General features: G+C 40.5%; 1 pseudogene across 1 annotated transcript in view; it reads right to left on the bottom strand.

Annotated features, from left to right (window-relative positions):
* Nucleotides 1-22,681, bottom strand: part of LOC149231505 (ABC transporter G family member 36-like) — a 123,400-nt pseudogene that overhangs the window by 23,581 nt on the left and 77,138 nt on the right. The window lies entirely within an intron of this gene.

Raw genomic sequence — 22,681 nt, 5'->3', positions numbered from 1 at the left:
GCTCTCGTTCCTTCCACCCGACACTAGCTCTGCTCTAGAAAACTGCAGCAAAACTACTGCGTCTAGCTAGAGACCTGCTCTGCAAAAATAATGAGTTGCTCCCTCTTCCTCTGGAATCACTCGATCTGGAGAGATCGAATTTTTCTGTCCCTCACTTAAAAAATCGAATCTCCTCAAGTAACTCAGCCTCTTGGCAGAGTGACTATGCTACCCCTAGGAGTTTCGATCTGCTGCCCACATTGAACAACGAAACTCCTCTCTATGCCTCTAAGCTCTCCGGCGGATCAACTGCGCTCTAATACCATGTGAAAATTCCACAACCAGAATCTTGTTGCAGCAATTGGAAATTATTCTCCTAATTGTTATTTTAATTTTACAATTTATTTACTGTTTCTTACAACAAATACTAAATAACTCACACTGCAACCTACACACATAAAACTGTGGAAGAATAAATGTTGGAAGAAATGCAAACACACACATAAAATAACAGTTATTTTTTGGACAAAAATCCCTGGAAAAACCCAACTTGGGAAAATCGATGCAGCAGCTGAGGGTTTTAATATTAAGTAGTAGTGAAATAATATGAGTACAATGGGATGCCAAAAATGGAAATCCTACAGAGAAATACTGCCAAAAAGTTGGGGAGGAATTTTCCTCACCCCATAGGCAATCTCTTGGCACAACTTGCCTTCAAAATTTTGGCCTTCTGAGGCTCTACGTCAGCGTCTGTGCTGCTCTGCATAACTGGCTGGACGACTTGCCTGGAACTAGACTCTGATGAAATCATTCTGCCTTTTGCTGACTAGAAAGACGCTTCTCCGGCACTCTGGGACTCCTTCCCAGCCTTTGGAACTAAAAACACCAATCTCTCCCAGCAAATCAACTTTGCTTCTAGAGGCTATTGCGCAGCTCTGCATCAACCTCTCTGTGGCTCTTCTGCCTCTCTGTAAATTCACTCACCGGATCCAGAATCCTTCCTCCGGCTTCACTATCTCTGCCCCTCTCTCACTACTTTGATCTCATTGGCTCTCTCGCTGGCAACTAACTGCTACTACTCTGGAAATCGATCTGCTCAGAAATCGAACTGCTCAAGTGTCTTCTCCAAGTACCCATTTACTTCTTCTTATAATCCTCTGTTGGGAATCCAACATCCAAGATTAAATATTAATCAATGGTTAAGATTAACTTGAATTCAATCCATGTGAGTTTGTAGATCATTCATGCCTTGACTTCATTAATTTTTATTAATTAACCATATTCCCTAAGTTTAGACTTAGGAGATATTTAAAAACTAGTTAATAATCTAATTAAGTCATTTCTAGGTGGAATTTCCAGAAACGATTTCTGGGTTTTAGAGATCTCTTGTATTCTAACCTCTCTACAAAATATCAAGGCTAGAACACATCCAATGCTACAAAAAATAACAGTGTCAAGGTCAGTAATGCATGTGCCAGTACCAGAATAGGTTTCGTAGGTAGAGCAATTTTCCCAAAGTAGTAGACAATGCAAGTTCCAGAGGCAAGAACGAGTTCCCCAGTGGTAGTGTTATGCATTCCAGTTAGCTAGTGCACATTTCAGGCAAGAATATGAGTAGTTGGGAGGTTCCGGAGAGAATTTTCATAAGAAGAACGAGTTTCTCAGTAGCAGGGTTGCATAGTCCAGTTAGCCAGTGCGTGTTGTAGGTAGGAGCTCTAGTAGCAAGGAGGAGGCCAAGTTGATTTTTTGGAGGAGATTTCACAGTTCTTATTCAAGTGGAAGATCAAGACTCAAAGGGAGTCTAGCTTCAGAGGGAGCATCCCTATGGAAGATTTATCTTTAGGGTCATAGCAGATCACTACACACAGTTGCAGTGCTTGTAGCAACACAGAGGCAGTGTAGACGCACCAAGGCAGTGCAAATGCACCACCAGTGTGAGATCAGAGATTTATTTAGCTATAGTTGGTGGAAGGTGAATTAGAATATGCATAGTAGCATGGTGGACAGTGACTAGTTTCTTCATAGTAATTTCCAATGACAGGGAGTTAGATCAGCTTGAAGATGTGAAGGAAGGAGGTATCACAGATGTCAGACACCAACAATTCAGATCAGCTCGGCTACAGCATGTTCCCACAGACCAGCAGGTGACTGATATACTCATGAAAGCTCTAGGGAGAGATAAGTTCGTCTACTTTAGAGAACAAATGGGTATAGTGGAGAATGTCTTCCTTGCTAAGAGGGAGTGTTAGTTTTTGATGATTTTGGTAGCAGCAGACAAGTGTTCTAGTCTTGGTTTGTGTCTAAGAGGCTAAGGAGCACGAGATCACCAAAATATAGAAAATATTTCACAAGATAAGCTTGGGAAACACCTTAATTAAATTAATTAGTCATCATTTAAATATTTCCTATGTCTAACTTATGAAAACGGTTAATTAAAGTTAATTAACTAAGGTAAATTTATTTTGCTCTAGAGGATTCTATTGATGAAGTCAAATTGATCTTAGTCATCGATGGAGATTAAATTGTGGTCATTGAGACTCCAACGAGAGATTATAAGAGCAGGTTGAAGGGTCTTGGAGAAGATACAAAAACAATTGAGAAATTTTAACGACCAAATTTGCAGCATTCAGCAAGGACGCAGTTGAAGCTTAGGGAAGCATCAGAGAGAGGGAGAAACAAAAAATTGGGAGCAAAGATGTCGTAGGAATATTTCCTTCGTATTTCCTTTGTCTAGGGGACAGGAAAAAGGAGGTTGAATTATCTGCAAAAGTCGTATGAGTAGTGTGAATAGTCAGAAACCCCAGTGCGAGTTTCCAGAGGAGGCGTGTTTCAGTTTCCAAAGGTCGGATAAGAGTTCCGGAGGTAGAGCGAGTCATTTCCAGAGGCAAGGAGAGGTTGGACGTCTCAACTTGAGGCACATTTGCGGCTATACAAATTTATAGAGGTCAAATCTACGCATTTCTAGTCTAGCAATGTGAGTTGCTGGGAAGTACAAGTGGCAAGAGAGAAGCCGAGTTGGTTTGCAGAGGGAGACATTTTGTCTCCAGTATATTTTTCCTATTGTGATTAGTATTTCCAGAGGATTTCTAGTAAAAGGCATCCAGTTTATTGTACTCTCAAATTGCAGCATACAAATAAAACCCTAATCTGTTGCACTGATTTCCCTTCAGGGTTTTTCCAGGGAAAAATGTCTAAAAATAACGGTGTCATTTTTATTATGTGTGTGCATATATTTCTGAGTTCCAATATTTTAGCTTCCATAGTATTTCAGTTGTGAAGAATTCCAATGTGAATTATTCGCTATTTCCCGTTAATAATTTAACAGAAGACAAATCAACTATTAAAGTTAGGAGAATAATTTCCAGTTGTTGTAGTTCAAGGAATTTTAGCAACAACTGTCTTACCGCATGATTATCAGTCATAGAGCTTGTATGGGGCCTTGACTTTGGTGTAGTATTCCTCAAATAGTTCTCAACATGGTAGTCATATAAAACAAACATTTTCACATTTCCCGAGGTAATCCATGTTTCTCGATGCATGTGGACCCAAAAGTCACAAAGTCAACGTAGTCTCAAAATGCTCAGGGAAAAATCTAGATGACATGCCACTTTGAATTTTATCCAAAATATGAAGGCATCATCAAGAAAATGGTAGTCAAAGGTGGCACAATAGTAATTCATAGTTTTAAAACTCCGACTCGAGTTCAGAACTAGCACAGGGTCACTTCGACTCCGACTTTGACTCGGTATCGACTCGACCTATTTGATTTCAATGACTTGGTCATTGTAAAAAATACATTAAATATTTATTTTTTTATGAAAAACATATTATTAAAGATTTTCATTCATGTTTCCAAACAAAAAAAATTAGAACATAAAGGGAAGGAAACATATGATCAAAGTATGCTCATGAATATATCTATTATATCAAAATGGCACCTAGTGCATTGTCCAATACATGTAATATATAGAGATCAGAACTAAAATTCATAACCAAGGAGGCTCTAAATGGCCTCTACAACAAAATATCACTAGTCACTACTGCTAAACAAGGCAAGATCATCTGGCTCAGACTTTGAATCAGAGTTAGACGGGGAAACCCATGGCTCCTCCTCACTACTACTCCAAAAATCAACTCCAACTCTTCACAAACTCCTCACAAATGCTCACACAAATGCAATGAGATAGTTGTGAGTAAATGTGAGGGGGTTGGGTCACTGTTATGGGGTTGGGTCACTTTTATAGGCTTGGGAGAGGAGCAGAGGCATTAAGAAAAAATAAACCAAAAAAATTGAGTTTGAAGTCCAAGTTGCCACCATTTTTCCTTGAGAACTAGCTCGGCAGTTTAAGACGGGATCGGTCGAACCAGCCGAATCAGTGTCTAGCTCGGCCGGTTCAGTAACGGACCGGCCGTCGAACCGGTTTTTCTACCTAGCCGACCCGGGCAGGGGTCTGGCTCAATCTACTAGGCCGAATCCAATTTGGACCGACCTAATTTTAAAACACTTTGTATGTGGGGTTTCCAAATGGCATAACATGGTCAGACCTTAACAAAATTTGACATGCAATACATTAAAAGTGGTCTGTTAGTTTTTGTAGAATCGGATGTGTTCTAGCCACGAAATTTGGTGGAGGCTAGAATACATGAGATCTCCAAACCCCAGAAATCGTTTCTTGAAATTCCACATAGAGATGGCTTAATTAGATTATTAGCCGATTTTTAAATATTTCCTAAGTCTAAACTATGGGAATATGGTTAATTAGTCATAATTAATTAATTCAATGTGTGAATCATCTAGAAATTGACATGGATCAACTCCAAGATGATATTATCCCTTGATTAAGTTTTAGTATTGGTCGTTGGAGCTCCAACAGTGGATTCTAAGAAGAAGTCGATTGGTGCTTGGACAAGACACACTAGAGGCACTAGCAGTTCGATTTCCTTGGCAAATTGATTTCCAGAGAGTAGTAGTAGTTGTCGAAAAGCCAAAGATCAAAGCAAAGTCAGTGAGGGGCAGAGACTGTGATTCGGAGGAAGTTTTGTACATCTGGAGAGGCAGAAGCAAGGAGGTCGACTTATTCCGAATGAGGCAGCACAGAGGACTACGCAGTTGCTTCAGAAGAGCGACTCTATTTAGCTCGAGGAAAATTCATTTTCAGTTCCAGAGGTTGGGCAGAGGATCCAGAGTGTTGGATGTTAGTTTTTGTAGCATCAGATGTGTTCTAGCCTTGAAAATATGTGGAGAGGATAGAATACATGAGATCTCCAAAACCTAGAGATCGTTTATGGAAATTTCGCCTAGAAATGACTTAATTAGATTATTAACCATTTTTTATATATTTCCTTAGTCTAAACTTAGGGAATATGGTTAAAATCAATGTTAATTAAGTCAAGGCGTGAATGATCTAGAAACTTACACGGATCGACTCCGAGATGATCCTAGCCATCAATTATGTTTTAATCTTGGTTGTTGGTGTTCCAACAAAGGATTATAAGAGGAGGTTAATGTGGTGATGGATAAGATACTTGAGAAGTTCGATTTCTAAGCAGATCGATTTCCAGAGTAGCAGCAGTCAGTTGTTGGAGAGAGAGCTAGAGATTGAAGAAGTGAGATAGGGGCAGAGATAGTGAAGCCAAAGGAATATATCCAAATCCGGTGAGTGCATTTGCAGAGAGGCAGAAAAGCCAAAGAGTGGCTGACGCTGGGGCAGTTCAGTAGCCTCTAGAGGTAGTTTCGATTCTGCTGGGGAAAGATGAGTTTCAGTGCCAGAAGCTGGACAGAGGTTCCGGAGGCCAGGAGAGACATTTTCCCAAAGACCAACAGGCTAGATCGCTTGAGTAGAGGTTATTCCAGATTGAGTACAGAAGGAATTGCGCTAGGGTGACACAATAGTTGCGCAGAGGCAATTTGGACGACTCACATGGAGCTGAGGTCAAAGCCCAAATTTCCTTGTGGGGTGAGGAAATTTCCTAACTAGATTTTTGCCAGTATTTTCTCTACAGGATTGACAATATTCGGCATCCAGATTCTACTCAGATTATTTCACTATTGCTTAACAATAAAACCCTCAACTGCTGCACTGGTTTTCCTAAGTTGGGTTTTTCCGGTGACTTTTGTCCAAAAATAATTGTGTTATTTTATGTGTGCTACCATTTCTTCCAGCGTTTATTCTTCCACAGTTTTATTTGTGTAGATTGTAGTGTGATTTATTCAGTATTTATCGTAGAAAATGACAAATAAATTGTTAAATTAAATTAACAATTAGGAGAATAATTTCCAGTTGCTGGAATAGGATTCCAGTTTGGAATTTTCACATGTTATCATAGCGCAGTTGATCAGCTAGAGAGCTCAGAGGCAAAGAGAGAAGGAATTTCGCTCCTCATTTTGGGCAGCGGGCCAAAATTCCCAAGGGCAGTGCAATCATTTTGTTAGGAGGCTGAGTTACTTGTGGAGGTTCGATTTTTCTGAGCAAGGGGCCAAAAACTTTGATCTTTCCAGATCGAGTGATTCTAGAGGCAGAGGGAGAAGCTCAGATTTTTTCGTTGAGCAAATCTCTAGTTGGATGCAAATGTTTTGCAGTAGTACGCTAGAGCAGAGCCAACATTGGGTGGAAGGAAGAAGAGCACACACAGATGGGAAATTTTCCTCGGGAAATTTCTAGTCTCAAGAAGTTTGATTTTTCCTTGCAGATCAGCAGTCATTGTGAGCAGATCTTCTCACTCTAGAAGGGAGTGTGAATACTATAGCAGTGTCCGAGCAGAAGGAAAGAGGAGGTTTTCGACATTTTGTTGAGATGGCCACTACTGGGCTTCGTGATCAGGTTAGGTTGGATGGAGCTTCCAACTACGTCATCTGGAAGGCAAGGATGTCCTTCCTTCTAGATGAGTTTGGCCTGAAAACATATATTGATGCAGTGGTAGCAGTTCCCACAGATGTAGATCAGCTAAAGGAGTACAAGAAGGAGATGGCACAGGCGAAGAGGTTGATCCAAGATGGAGTTTGAGATCATATTGTTTCACATATAGCTAGAAAATATACTGCCAAGCAGATGTGGGATGCTTCCGTCACGTTGTATTAGGGTACTTCCAAGCAGCGGAAGATGTACCTCGAGGAGAAGATGAGGTTCATCCAGATGAAAAAGTGGGAAGGCATAGACCACTTCCTCACCAAGATTCAGGAGGTCCTAGACCAGTTGTCAATTGTTGGGGCAATGCCTCACCCTACATAGCTTGTGAGATTGGCACTCACTAGTGTCTCCGACAAATGGCAGGTCTTTGTCCAAAGCATATTGGGTAGAGACAAGATATCAGATTGGGAAAGGATGTGGGCTGACTTGCAGTAGGAGGAATTGAGGCGAGTTGTTCTAAAGAGCTCCATTAGTGGTAGTAGCAGCAGACAGAAGCAGGTGAAGCAGGAGGAGAATGTGGCCCTCGCATCTAAGGGTCCCAGTCAGGGACAAGGAGAGCAAAGAAAGAAGAAGAAGGATTTGTTGAAGGTCAAGTGCTTCAAGTGTGGTGAACTCGGTCACTATACTACTTGGTGTCCTCTTAGAAAGAAGGACAAAGAGGAGAAGTAGGACCAGGCTGACGCATATGCTGAGATTGATAAGCTATCCTCCAAGTTGGAGGAATACTTTGCTATGATCGCTGACATACCTCCAGGAGCGAGGTGGGGGGATTTGCAGTTGTAGCCCTAGAGCACTACAGATGGGGAGTATCCTTGAGGAGTCCACCTCATTGATCGATACCTTGCTACAGGGGTGCACAGTGTTGAGTAGCAGGACGGATCAATAAAAGTTGATGCAGTCAGATGTCAGAGCGACAGTTGCAGTGACTAGTAGTAGTGAGATGCTGGGGAGAATAGTGCAGAGTTGGAAGTAGTGTAGTTGGCACAATGCAGAGTTAGCAACAACGCAAATTCTTTAGTGAAAATACAGATACTAGCAACAATCGGAGACTCGGGTGACAGATGCATTATACATATCACAGTTGATTCAGTATTTTGGATACTTTTCGGTTACAGATTTTGCAGTTGCACTAGAAACAGGTGAGAGGGAGTTGCAGTGTTGGCAGCAATTCGACAGGGTCAGCAGCAGCACAGATGTAGTGTACATCAGAGTTGCGCAGCAGTTGACGAGCAGCAGCCAGACATTAACAGCGTGACATGAGATGATACAAAGATAGGGTGCTACTCTAAGTTGCACGAAACGGGGAAACGGGTACGAGTTTCCGAAACGGGCACGGGTACGAAACGTGACCCCCCCCCCCCCAAATTTTGGAAACGGGGAAACGCAAATATATATATATTAGGACATTTAAGAAATATGTGCAATCATAAAGCATATATGATACATTCTAATTTATTACATTATGATAAAATTGTCAATTGTCAATGCATAAACTATAAGTCTCTAAATTTACATCACATTTACTCATGAATGATCACATAATGAAAATAGAAATATCCAAAATCAGCCATGAGAAATTTCTAATTTCTTGTCTCGTGCTTGATTGGGAGTCTCCTCCTACATAGTCGAACGACCTTAGTGCTCTTGATTAAATACAAGTTTCATACCCTAGTACCCTACATGCTCTTGATTATTGGGAGTCTCCCCTACATAGAGGGCTTGGTTCTCTTGATTAAATACAAGTTCCATACCCTAGTACATGATAAAATCCAATGGAAACATTGCAATCCCCCTAATCCCGAAACCCTGAAAAAAAGATAAGTCTGCTGGATTTTGAGTGAGATCTAAAATTCTACTTTCTCCATATGAAATCCAATGAGGGCGAAACCACTCTCAAACATCCTGAGTCATTTCATGGTAATGTTAAAAATTTAAGTAAAAGTGATATTCTCCTTTATTTTTCAAAATGAAAAATAAAGGAGAATATCACTTTTACTTTAAGAATTTAACATTACCATGAACTGCATATCAACACTAGGGCCATAGGCTTGAACATTCGGCTGCCCCACTCAAAAAACTCCCTTTTTTTATAACTTGAGAGACATCTAGAAGCATCTAGAGGATATTTGAGTCACCCAATAAAAAATTAGAAGAGAAAAAATTAAAAAAAATACAAGAAAAAGTCAAGTTACAAGAGGAAACTTCAACGTACAGCCCGGAAACGCGTTTCCGGCCGTACTGGCCACATTTCCTCCTTGAGAAATGGGCCAGTACAGCCGGAAACGCGTTTCTGGGCCATACCGTATGGGTTTCCCCATTTTTGTTTCGTTTCCATATGGAAACGGACCCTCTGCCCACGTTTCCTACAACTTAGGTGCTGCTACAGGGTATGCAATAGCACTAGAACACATTCCTCGCTAAGAGGTAGTGTTAGTTTTTGTAGCATCGAATGTGTTCTAGCCTTGAAATTTTGTGGAGAGGCTGGAATACATGAGATCTCCAAAACCGGAAATTGTTTCTAGAAATTCTGCCTACAAATGACTTAATTAGATTATTAATCATTTTTAAAATATTTTCTAAGTCTAAACTTAGGGAATATGGTTAATTAATTAGTATTAATTAATTCAAGACGTGAATGATCTAGAAACTCACACGGATCGACTCCAAGATGATCCTAGCCATCGATTATGTTTTAAGATTGGTCGTTGGTGCTCCAAAAGAGGATTATAAGAGGAAATCGATGTGGTGATGGAGAAGATACTTGAGAGGATCGATTTATGAGCAGATCGATTTCCAGAGTAGCAGCAGTCGGTTGCCAAAGAGAGATAGAGATCAAAGCAGTGAGAGGGGTAGAGACAGTGAAGCCGGAGGAAGATTACCAGATATGTTGAGTGCATTTACAGAGAGGCTGGCACTGGGGCAGCGTAGAAGCCTCTAGAGGCCATTTTTATTCTACTGGGGAAAGATGAGTTTTAATGCCAAAAGTTGGACAGAGGTTCCGGATGCCAGGAGAAATATTTTCACAGACAACACCAAACCAGACGGCTTGAGGAGATTTTGTTCCAGACTGAGTGCAGAAGGAACTGTGCTATGGTGACGCAGTCGTTGGGCAAAGGAAGTTTGGACGACTAACTTGGAGCTGAGGTCAGAGCCTATATTTGCCTGTGGGGTGAGTGTTACCCACCATTTTGTGGGTAATATCCCTAGAAGAAAAAAGTTTCTCCAAGATGGTCCTCAGTCGGCAGCCAAGAGCCCCTTGCAGCCACCAGCGAGCTCATTGTGCCATTTCTTCGCCACCTAACCTAGCCATGTGGTCCCTCGCCATCTGCGATGATCATATGTTTGAAGATGGGTATGCCTTGTCATTTGGAAATTGAGGATTGTATTTTGGTTATCATGGACACTTCCAGGCATGGATTAATGGGGGGATTCGGCAGAAAGAATGTGCTAGGTCTGTGCTCTTGTCCCCTAGACCCCTTTTGGATATTAACCTTAGATTCTAGTCCCGGGGATCTCTTTTATTGACCATTTGAGTCTAGGGATGGTATTACATGGAAAACCCCGATTTTGGTTGCGTGGTCCTATTGCCTGATCCGCTTATATTACCCTCTCTCCACTCACTATTACCCTATTTCATCATTTCTTCCACCAGGGTCCACATTCCTCCACTGGGTCCACATAGGGTTAGCATGCCCCTTTCCCTTGCCCACACCTTGGGTCATGGCCTGGAATGAAGCTTGGAGGTTGATGCAACTAAAAAGAAAGATAAGAGCATATGTGGCCACATTCAACAAGAAAATGTACCACAAAATGAAAAAACTAACTGAGACAAACACATTTAGCACGTGGGAAACATGAGCTCTACCTCATCATCATGGCCATCACCTTGGTTCCTACAAGTTCTATGAACCTCCTTCATCATATAGGAACCCATGATTGTCCCAACGCCTAGTGGGTAAAGAACTGCCCTACTTTAAAAGGGGGTATTCACTGTTATATCTTATACATCATGCTCTTACCCCTTGAGCCCTGAGTAGTTAATCAAAGAAAATCATAAAAAGGAAAAAGGAATATAAATAAGCATGGGAAAATCAAGGTTAGGGCACCTCATGTACCACGATTGGATCCCTCCTATACATTATAAGCCCAAGTTTGGGCTTTCCTCTTATTAGCTACCCTTGTACCGCAATATGTGACCCAGGGCTGGCCCTTCACATCCCCTACTTCATTCACCTATCTGTCAAATGCCACCACCTTTTGAAGGATGTACCTTGACTATATTATCCCCTTTAAAAGAAAAAACTACCTAATAGAATTATTGGTTAACCACATTTCAAGTCTATGAGACATTGGCACCAGCGTTGTGAAAATCGCGATTAAATCGCGATTTTTTCCTTCTGCTGATCAAATCGCGATTTTTATACGAAAAAATCGCTGGTATTTTTTTTGCCGATTTTTACTGAAAAAAAGATCGCGATTTTATGAAAAAATCGCGATAAAAACTTAAAAAATCGTCGAGGGTCGCGACAGCATAGTTTTATAACTTTTTTTTGGGTTTTTTCATGCAATTGTTTTGAAAGAAACAAATAATTTTTTAGTGGGGCAGCTTAACGATCAAGTCTAGGCCCTAGTATGGATATGCTATTCATGGTAATGGTAATGTTAAATTCTTAAAGTAAAAGTGACATTCTCCTTAATCTTCATTTTCATCCTTTTACTTAAATTTTTAACATTACCATGAAATGACTCAGGATGTTTGAGAGTGGTTCTAGCCTCATTGGATTTCATATGAAAAAAGTAGAATTTTAGATTTCATTTAAAATCCAACAGACTTATCAATTTTTCAGGATTTCAGGATTGGGAGATTGTAATGTTTCCAGGTGACACCACCTGCCCTGGCTACCCCTGCCACCAGTAGAGGACGTGGTCTACCTCCTATAGCTCCTACTTCTAGTTCTTCAGCTTCTAGAGCACATCAGACTCCACTGCCATCTCCACCAGCACAGGCACCAGCATCTACATCTAGAGGGAAAGGGAAAGCTGTGGCATTTTCTCGCAAGAGGGGCAGAGAAAATCAATAGGATTAGACTTTCATTTTATTGTAGATGACATTATGACATGATGAGATACATTATCATATTTTTTGTTGATATTTTGAGGCTGAGTTGGGACTCAGGAGTCAGGACTTACTATTCAGGACATGATTCAATGTTATGTGTGATTTTAGCGCTAGAAATGATATTAAACATCTTATATATTAGTTTTTTTATCATATTTATGTGTCAATGTATTTATTTTATGTTGTAGATGGTTTAGATATTAAAAAAATTGAAAAAAAATGGAAAAAAAAATGAATATTTTTGTACCAAACGATTTTTTCCCGATTTTTCCGATTTTTCCTGATTTGTTCCCCGCGCCGATTTAATCCCGATCGCGATTTTCACAACATTGATTGGCACATCCCGAAGCCCATTATGGAAGGGCAGGCCATTATGAAGTCCACGCCTGTGTTCCATAATTTGGTAAGCTCATTTACTCTATTTCTCTAATGACTTGTTGTACTAGAAGGCTAGGGGACACATTGGATCTTATGCAGGGTTGCAAATGGTCTCCATTTTGGGTTTGGTCTCTCTATACGGGTCCTAATCCTCCAAAGGGTTACATTGACACATGTAGGCTGTACATTGAGAGGCATAGACCTACACAATAGCACACAACACTCGATGGATCCCCACAACCATTCATAAATTTCTCATGGTTCACTTATTGGACGAGGAAGTTGCACCTGGTCCATCATGCCCAGCTGGCCCCCCAGATTTGCACCATACACTTAGCAGATGATCCAGGATTTGCACGATGATGTGGCATTACCTACACCATCATCCTAGGCCTGTAGGCGATCTACAAGCATCGTAGATTTGTTTGGAGACCCATGAGAACACTTGTGTGCCCCCACATGTCAGTTGGAGCCCCACAGGTTATTACAAGGGGCCAACCCCTTGTCCATTGCTTTTGAGGGTCCTACTCTTCATTGTGGCACCCATGGACCTCATTAAGCCTCTTAGAGGTCCCTAAAACATGCTTAGATTATTATTTGACCTCTTGAGAGGCTTGTTTTTTCATTTATGAGCTAATTTGGTGGGCTTGTCACCAACAGTTGAATTATTAGAAAATTATTTTATTTTTGGGGTTTATGTATGTCAAGGAGGCTAATTCGAACTCCTCATTAGTGTACAAATACAAGTGAGGTGAGTTAATTTTCTCATCACCAATTGGATTGGATAATATCTTGTTGTGAGATTTTTGCTATCTTTTGAGGATGAGACTTTTTGGATGAATGGATGAATTTTGATATTTGTTTATTCTTCTTTGCCTTGGAGCTTCTATGATTGGCATATTGGTGATTGGATATATTCTTCTTACATGTAAGTACTATGTTAATGCTATTTTTATTCTTTATTTTGCTGCATTCATGATATTTGGATTTTCGCTATTTTAGGGTTAATTTGTTGCTTTTCTTGAAACGAAATTGTGGAAATTAAATCTCTAAATAGTGTTGTATCATGATTGGGCCATGTTTGAATAAATGAATGTTCCTAGAGACATCCTTGTCTTGAAAAGTCACCAAAAATTGTTGAACGAAATATAAATGACCTTGAAGCTACTTCCATTAAGCCCTAATGCCCAACGAAGTTGTCTTTTAGGCCTCCTTGACAAGTGGAAATCAATACTCTAAATCTTCCATGACTCCATCTATCCCAAAGAAAAAAACACTGGTCCTCCTCTGGTGATCACTTTAAAGCTTATTTCTTTCACCTTTCCTTCTTTTTCTAGGCCTAACCTACATAGGTCACCTAGGGCATCAATTATCTCACAATCTACCCATACATACACTTCAATTTTTGGTCCACAATTGCGCCGGTGTCCTCAAGAAGCCCTCCAAATTTCATGAGATTATGACATTCGGATCTTGAGATATTGCAAGCCCTAGCTTGAAGACCAATTTTTGCTCTTGGTTTCCCTTAAGCTAGAAACCTCACTGGGATGCTTGCATTGCCTTTCATTGAAAATTCCTTCCTTGATCCCTTTCCCCTCCCTTATTAGGTCAAGTATAGCATTGGTTTCTAAATCCTATCCTCTTGACCTAACCTCAAGTCCACTTGGTCTGTTGTGGTCCCATGCTCTATCAAGGCTAATTCTTCAAAGATCTCCTAGAACCCAAGTTTTCACAGGAAATCTAGGGCTTCGGGATCTCCTTTATAAGACACATGCTCAAAACCTAACCCTTGAAATTCTCCCCATGCTCTTCCTAGAGAGCCTTCCATCCTGTCTTCCAAGACAAGCAAGCCACAATGTTGAGCCTCTCTTGTGAATAGGCTTCTAGGATCACCCTTCATCCTATCTTTGATCTATTCATCTTTGTGATGCTTATCATACTAAGTCTCCTCCCATCGGTGAAATTCCGTAAAGAGTAGGGAGCTTTAGCTGAGATGACAATGTGCTATTGTTCCATTGTTGCCCTTGACCTAACAATTTTCCCTTTAGGATTCCCTCCTACGACCCCTGCTAATTTGTGTGGTAATATTTTGACGTTGTTTCCAGGGACACGAAACTTGTCTTTGGTTCCCCATACGACATATTGAAATAACATTATTGGCGACTCCATTGGAAGAACAAAGCCCTAGTTCTTCATTGAACTTCAAAGTCAATGCTTGTAGGGTGAAGCAAGCATTTGTTAAGGCAATTTCATTCACCCTGGCGACTCCCATGTCATTAAGGACCCAACAACATGTTGACCACATATATTCCCACCATAGATATGATAGGGACCCCAAGATATCCTTCATCGAAATCCATGAAGAATATGCCAATGTTCGATGGGGATCCACATTCCGCAGCCAACCACGTGGTAAGGTTCATAAGGTACCTTTCAAAGAAAAATATAACTCAATCTTGTGACCAAATGGAATTGTTTGTCCTATCCTGCCCCAAGTATCGATTGGCTTGAGTCATGTAAACCTAAAGGCATTCCTTCTCTTCCAATATTGACTAAAAACTTCTTGTTGCATTATGGGCCGAGTTTCCAATCTCATGAAGACATATCCCAAATGTTAGATATGGCCATTCGAGAGGAGGAAATTATTGAATATGATTTTATGCTTGAGGAACAGCCTCTTATTGATGCACACTTTAATGATGGTGCCAAAGGAGAGACTCATGAATTGGAAAGCATGTCCTCTAGGAATAATGAGGAAGGTCTCAACAGTGAGAGCCCTTAGACATTGCAAAAATGGATGATGTGTGAAAATTCGGTGATCTCGAATCCTACTTCAGTAATTGATAATATTTCTTCTATTTGTTAAATTACTAAAACAAATTGTTTGCAATTTTCTACGGCAAATATCAAAATACATACACCATAGCCTTCACAAATAAAATTTTGCAAAAAACAAATACAAGGAAAACACTAGCACATATATAACCACAGTGACAGTTGTTTTGGGACAATTGTCCCTAGAAAAACCCAATGTGGGAAAAATGGTGCATCAGATGAGGGTTTCTTTTACTAACCTTCAACAATAATGTCTGTACAAGACAAAATTGAGTTAGAGAGTGCGTTTTAGGTGGGAGAGAGAGGGCATCAGCATAGTCTGAGAGTGCAGGACAAATCTGGAGGAGGCAGCACAAAGGAGGGACGTAGGTCAGCGCAGCAGAAGGGTTGACATAGGGCCCACATAGTCACTGTGCAAAGAGTGACGCAGAAGGGATAGTGAAAGAGGCAGGAGGTCCTCTTCGGGGTCAGAAAATTGTTGAGCGTGATAAAGTCACCAGTAAATTTCTCTCAGTAACTCTTCCTCTATTTTGTCTTGTATAGAAATTATTGCTAAAGATCAATAAAAGAAACCCTCAGTTGTTGCACCGGTTTTCCCACATTGGGATTTTCTGAGGAAAATTATCCAAAAATAACTGTCACTATGGTTATATATGTGCTAGTATTTTCTTTGTATTTATTTTCCGCAGAATTTTATTTGTGAAGGCTGCAGTGTATGTATTTTGATATTTGCTATAGAAAACTGCAAATAATTTGTTCAAGTAATTTAACACATAGAATAAATATTATCAATTACTGGAGTAGGATTCGGGATCACCGAATTTTCACATGGTATCAGAGCACTGGAAAACCAGGAAGAAACCCCAGAGAGGTTGCGCAGTCCATTTGCTAAGTGAACAATTTTTCATGGAAAAATAGTTCTCTGAGTGAGTCAACAAAGAATAAAATTTCTGGATCAAGATTTGTCAGAGGCAGAGGGAGAAACGCAGTAGTTTCCACATAGAGCAGCAAATTCAGTGTTGGGAAGGAAATAGCACGAAAAATTATGGATAATCAAGAAGCCTCAGAATTATCTTCTAGATTGGAAGATGAGTTTGTGTGTCTTTCAGGGTCGGCTTCAGTTGGTGTCTGGTATATTGATAGCGGAGATTCACCTCACATGACGGGAGTAAGGAAAAATTTCTCGAGCTATCAAGAGAAACAAATGGACTTCCACATCACTATGGGCAACAAAACTAAGTGCATTCCAGTAGAGAGAGGCACCATATATTTTGAGACGGAAGTAGGAACCAATACTAGCACCAAGAATGTACTGCATGTGATTGGGTATGAACCTAATTTCAGTATCCTAGTTGCACGACAAGGGATACGATGTATACTTTGTGGGAAAGAAAGTATATGTCAAGCATCTCGCCTGGAAGAAGGTGAGACAGATTGGAGTTTGAAGCAATAGGCTATATAGACTGTAGATCGATTCTCTAATGGCACTGATAGATAGTGATAACAACAGTAGAAAGGAGCTAAATGAGCTATGGCATAGGAGGATGGGACACTTGCACCATGGAGCACTCAGGATGCTCAGAGAGACTATAATAGGAGTTCCATCTCTCAACACCAAACATGATGAGCTATGCCAAGAATGTGTACTTGGAAAGTATACAAAAGCAGTGTTTCCCAAAAGTGATAGCAGAGCCAATGGAATGTTGGGATTGATACACTCAGATATTTGTGGCCCTATGTCCATAAGAGCTCTTAGTGGTGGCGAATATTTCGTCACCTTCATTGATGATATCATTCTAGAAAAACTTGGATCTACTTCTTAAAGACCAAAGATGAGGTCTTTGATCGGTTTCAAGAGTTCAAGGCTCTCGTAGAAAACATGACAGGCAAAAAGATCAAGGTGCTACGTTTAAACTTTAGATAATGGTGGAGGATACACGGATAAAAACTTCACAGATTTTTGCGCAAAGGTATCAAAAGAGAGTGGACTGCTCCCTACAGTCCGCAGCAGAATGGAGTAGCGAAGCGAAAGAACAAGACCACAATCAAGGCAGCAAAGGCCATGTTGTATGATCAGGATTTGCCTAGATTCCTATGTGCAAAAGAATGCAACACAACATTGTACATTCAAAACAGGACACCTCATAGGGCTTTGGGGAAGAAAACACCACAGGGAGTCTTCTCCGGGAAGAAACCCTAGGTAAGTCATTTAAGGATATTTGGGAGTGTGGCTTATTGTCACATGCCAGATGAGAAGCGTAGTAATTTTGATCAGACTACAGAAAAGGGGTATCTCGTAGGATATAGCAAGACCTCAAAGGCATACAGAATCTACATTCCTTGCAACAGGAATATTGTAGTGAGGCGAGATGTAAAGTTCATGGAAGACAGAGCTTTTAGAAGATGTCGAGAGATGCCTGCATGAGATTAGTCATCGGATGTTCCTTTAGTCCAGTAGCAGCAGGGGCTGCAGGTAGAACAAGCACAGGGACAGTCACAAGATTCGAGTACAGTGACCAACACTAGCATCTCCTTAGGCGCATGAGATCCAGGAAGTTCTCCACAGACAAAGCTGTAGGTACATGTAGAGGAATAGATTGAACCTCCCACCACCAGTGGTAGGACTAGTAGGGAAGTGCGTCAAACCTTGAAGTACGTAGAAGAGTTTGTCAGAGCTCCTTGAACTGACAAGAAGCAGCGTAGGAAACCTGACAGATACCAGGCCTTGGTGGCTAAGGTTGCAGAACCCTCCAGCTTTCAAGAAGCCGCACAACATTAGGTGTGGGTGGATGCCATGGTAGAAGAGTACAGTTATATCATGACAAATGATGTGTGGGAGGTAGTGCCTAGACCAAAGGATAGATTAGTTGTGGCTTCCAGGTGGATCTACAAGATCAAATACACTGCAGATGGTAGTGTAGAGAAGTATAAGGCTAGATTCGTTCTAAAGGGGTATGCACAAAAAGAAGGAATAGACTATGAAGAGACCTTCACCCCAGTTGCCATATATACCTCTATCAAATCAGTCATATCCCTAGCAGTGTAGATGGGATGGGAAATTCACCAGATGGATGTCAAGACAACATTCTTGAACAGGGTGATAGAAGAAGAGGTGTACATAGAGCAGCCTGAAGGCTTCGAAACTCATGAGAAGTGCACTCAGGTATGCAGATTGAAGAAAGCCCTATATGGGCTCAAGCAAGCACCCAGGGGTGGTACAGTCAGATTGACAATTACTTGTAGCAGTTGGGATTCATCAAGAGTGATGGAGATCCCAATCTCTACTATCTGATGGTGGAGAATGAGCCTCTCATTCTGGTCTTATATGTAGATGATCTATTTTTGACGGGATCATCAAGGCTCATAGAGGACTGCAAAAGGAACCTTGCAGCAGAATTCAACATGAAGGATATGGGGTTGATGCACTATTTTTTGGGGTTGGAAGTATGGCAGAAGAATGGGGAAATCTTCCTTGGGCAAGGGAGATATGCTACAAAAATTCTGAAGAGATTCAAAATGCAGGATTGCAAACCCATGGCAACACCCATGATTACCAACTGGAAAAAGATAGATGCCTCAGGGGTAGGGAAGTCGACCCCACCTTGTACAGATAGCTAATTGGGTCACTCATGTATCTAGTCAACACCATCCGAGACATTTTTTTCGTGGTCAATACCCTTAGTCAGTTTATGGTGGAACCAAAAAGAGTACCTTGGTAGCAACTAGGCACATTCTCAGATATGTGTATGGAACAGTCGAACTCTGGTTGAAATATACTCGAGGAGATGACATCAAGTTGAGCGGATTCATAGATGCAGATTGGATAGGTAGTTCAGTGGACAGGAAAAATACCTTCGGGTACTGCTTCAGCATTGGATCAGGGATGATTTCTTGGTGCAAAAGGAAGCAGAAGTCAATAGCACTGAGCTCAGCAAAAGAAGAATATATGGCAGATAGCACAACTATGTGCAAAGCCATATGGCTTAGGAAATTGTTGGTGAGTTTGTTCAGGAAGAAAATGGGAGCGACCAGTGTTTACTGTGATAATCAAAGTTGCATAAAACTCTCTGAGAATCCAATATTTCATGATGGGTCAAAGCAAATTAATATTAGATGTCATTTCATCAGGGATTGTATTCAACATGGAGCAGTCCAGCTGCAGTATGTCCCCATAGAAGATCAAGTGGCAGACATACTCACAAAAGCTCTAGGGAGAGTTAAGTTCACACAGTTCAGGGAACAAATGGGTATGGTGGAGAACCCGTTTCAATAGTAGATGGATTCTAAGTTGCAACATTAGCAGATGAGAGGGAGGTGCAATGCAAAGGCAGTAGTTGATAGTGGTTCAGCAGGGTCAACAACAACATAGATGCAACTCATATTAGAGTTGCGCAGTAGTCATGGGTAGAGCATCCAAATATCAACAACTTGACAAGAGGTAAGCAGAAACAAGGTGTTGCTAAAGTGGGTTGCAACACTAGAACACATTCCTCGCTAAGAGGGAGTGTTGATTTTTGTATCATTGGATGTGTTCTAGCCATGAAATTTTGTGGAGAGACTAGAATACGTGTATTCTCCAAAACCCAGAAATCGTTTTTGGAAATTCCACTTACAGACGACTTAATTAAAATAATTAACTTTTTTAAATGATTCTCTAAGTCTAAACTTAGGAAATCTGGTTAATTAAAGGGTATTAATTAAGTCATGGTGAGAATATTCTAGAAGAATACATGGGTTAACTATTCTTCTAGAAGATTCTCACCATGACTTAATTAATAACCTTTAATTAACCATATTTCCTAAGTTTAGACTTAGGGAATCATTTTTAAAAAGTTAATTATTTTAATTAAGTCGTCTCAAGGTGGAATTTCCAAAAACGATTTCTGGGTTTTGGAGAATACATGTATTCTAGCCTCTCCACAAAATTTCGTGGCTAGAACATATCCAATGCTATAAAAATCAATATGATGGAATACGAAAATCCTTACAAGGAAATGATGGCCACATATAACTCCCAAGAGATTTTCTCCCACTATTGTGAGCAATCGGAAAAGCTCCGTAACACCAAGTGTGAATATAAAGAGAGTCCTATCGATGACCTTCTTCATGAGGCATTTTATCAAAATCATGTAGTAAATACCTTGGAGATCATTCTCCGGGAATAGATGAAGTAGGAAAAGTCCTCCCTATCTAAAGAAGAGAATGAATGGCATCCTAACCAACACCAAATATATAGCGAAGAATGCGAGGATTCTAAGGAAGATAATGACAATCGAATAAACAAAGAATCTACAAGTGACTTTGGGGTTGTTGATTGAGTAATTGCGTATGATTATAGAAATGAAAACCCCGTGGTTTCTCAAGTCCATAAGAATGAGCTCAAAAAGGAAGAAAATGTTGTGCCCCTTCTGAATAACAATGTTGGTCCTTATAAAGCCCTTCCTATTGATTGGAGAGGTCTCTTCTTTATGTTCCAAGATGATTCAATCAAAGAAGAGCCTTCCAAGATTGTGGGAAATTTTGATGACTCTAATATAGATAAAGGGTTTTTCTTCATGTTTGAGCATTCCTCCCCTACCTTGGAAATAGAGGTTTGTAATGATGTTCATTCCCTAGTCTTGATGAAGAGCCGCTTTTCCCTATAAAGATCCAAGATGATTCAATCAAAGAAGAGACTTCCAAGATTGTGGGAAATTTTGATGACTCTAATATAGATAAAGGGTTTTCCTTCATGTTTGAGCATTCCTCCCCTGCCCTGGAAATAGAGGTTTGTAATGATGTTCATTCCCTAGTCTTGATGAAGAGCCACTTTTCCCTATAAAGAACCAGAATCATGGTTTTTCGCCAAATACAATGATGAGTCCATTTGTTGTTTTCCCAATGACCCAAATAATATCTTTGAGACATTCAATCCCTCTTACCTAAAGGGTGATAGGCCTGAGATAACTCTTCATCAAAGATTCATTTCTATCTCCTAGTTAGAAGACCGAATTCAATATTCTTGGTTGATGTCTTTCCCTTCTTCTAGGGTTACTTTCTATATAATATGGGTCTCCTATTTTCCCACCTCCCATCCCCATAACTCCTCACATCATTCTTCCCATTTATATTGTCGATTCCATTACAAAAATAATCATAGAAGTATGCATTCTTGTATTGATCAATTGACATGTTGGTTGCATTGGATCTATGATTATACCTAGCACTTGACATTGTATCATATGCATGGTAGAGTAGGGTGCATCGTATGTTGATTTTGCATTAGAACTAACATCATACGATATTTCTTATGGTAGATTAGATGCATCTAAATTAAAATTTGCATATTTTATTTTCTACTGATTTTATGGCCTAACATATAGCATGTGCAATCATGAGACGTCGTCAAAGCATATTGCCCTGTGTTTTTCCATCTATTATATGTGTAGATGACAGGTCTACGGTAACCAAGAGATTGTTGGAGTTCTTGTGACCTCCCATTCGAGTAGCTTCGCCCGCTTCTTTGAGAGATCACGTCCTAGTTGGAGCTAGATGTTACCCACCATTTTGTGGGTAATATCCCTAGGAGAAAAAAAAATTCTCCAAGATGGTCCTCAACCGACAGCCAGGAGCCCCTTGCAGCCACCAAACAACTCATTGTGCCATTTCTCTGCCACCTGAGCCAGCTATGTGGTCCCTTGCCCATTTTCCATGATCGTATGTTTTGAAGATGGGCCTCCCAAACCTAAAGGTATGCCTTGTCATTTGGAAATTGAATATTGTAGTTTGTTTATCATGGACACTTCTAGGCATGGATTAATGGGGGGATTTGGAGGAAGGAATGGGCTAGGTTTGTGCTCTTCTCCCTTAGACCACTTTTAGGTATTAACCTTGGATTCTAGTCCCGTGGAATCTCTTTTATTGACCATTTGGCTCTAGGGATGGTATTTTGTGGGAAACCCCAATTTTGGTTGTGTGGTCCCGCTCCCTTAACCGCTGATATTACCCTCTTTCCATTCACTATTACCCTATTCATCATTTCTCCCACTAGGGTCAACATTCCTTTGATGGGTCCACATAGGGTTAGCATGCCCCTTCTCATTGCCCACACCTTGGGTCATGGCTTGGAATGAAGGCCAGAGGTTGATGCTGCTAAAAAGAAAGATAAAAGCATTTATGGCCACATTCAACAAGAAAATGTATCACAACATACAAAAAAAGGCTAGGACAAACACATTTAGCACGTGGGAAAAAGCCAATACATGAGCTCTACCCATCGTCATGGCCATCACCCTGGTTCCTATAGATTCTATGAACTTCCTTTATCATATAGGAACCCATGATTGTCCCAACCCCTGGTGGGCAATGAACCACCCCACTTTAAAATGGGGTATTCACTGTTATATCTTATACATCATGCTCTTACCCCTTGAGCCCCGAGCAATTAATCAAAGAAAATCATAAAAAGGAAAAAGGCATATAA

Source organism: Pinus tabuliformis, chromosome J (genome assembly GCF_031772625.1).
Source record: "Pinus tabuliformis cultivar Carrire ecotype Pingquan chromosome J, CPIR1, whole genome shotgun sequence".
NCBI lineage: Eukaryota > Viridiplantae > Streptophyta > Pinopsida > Pinales > Pinaceae > Pinus > Pinus tabuliformis.
Note: the sequence above shows the minus strand (reverse complement) of the source record. Positions and strands in the feature narration are given on the sequence as shown.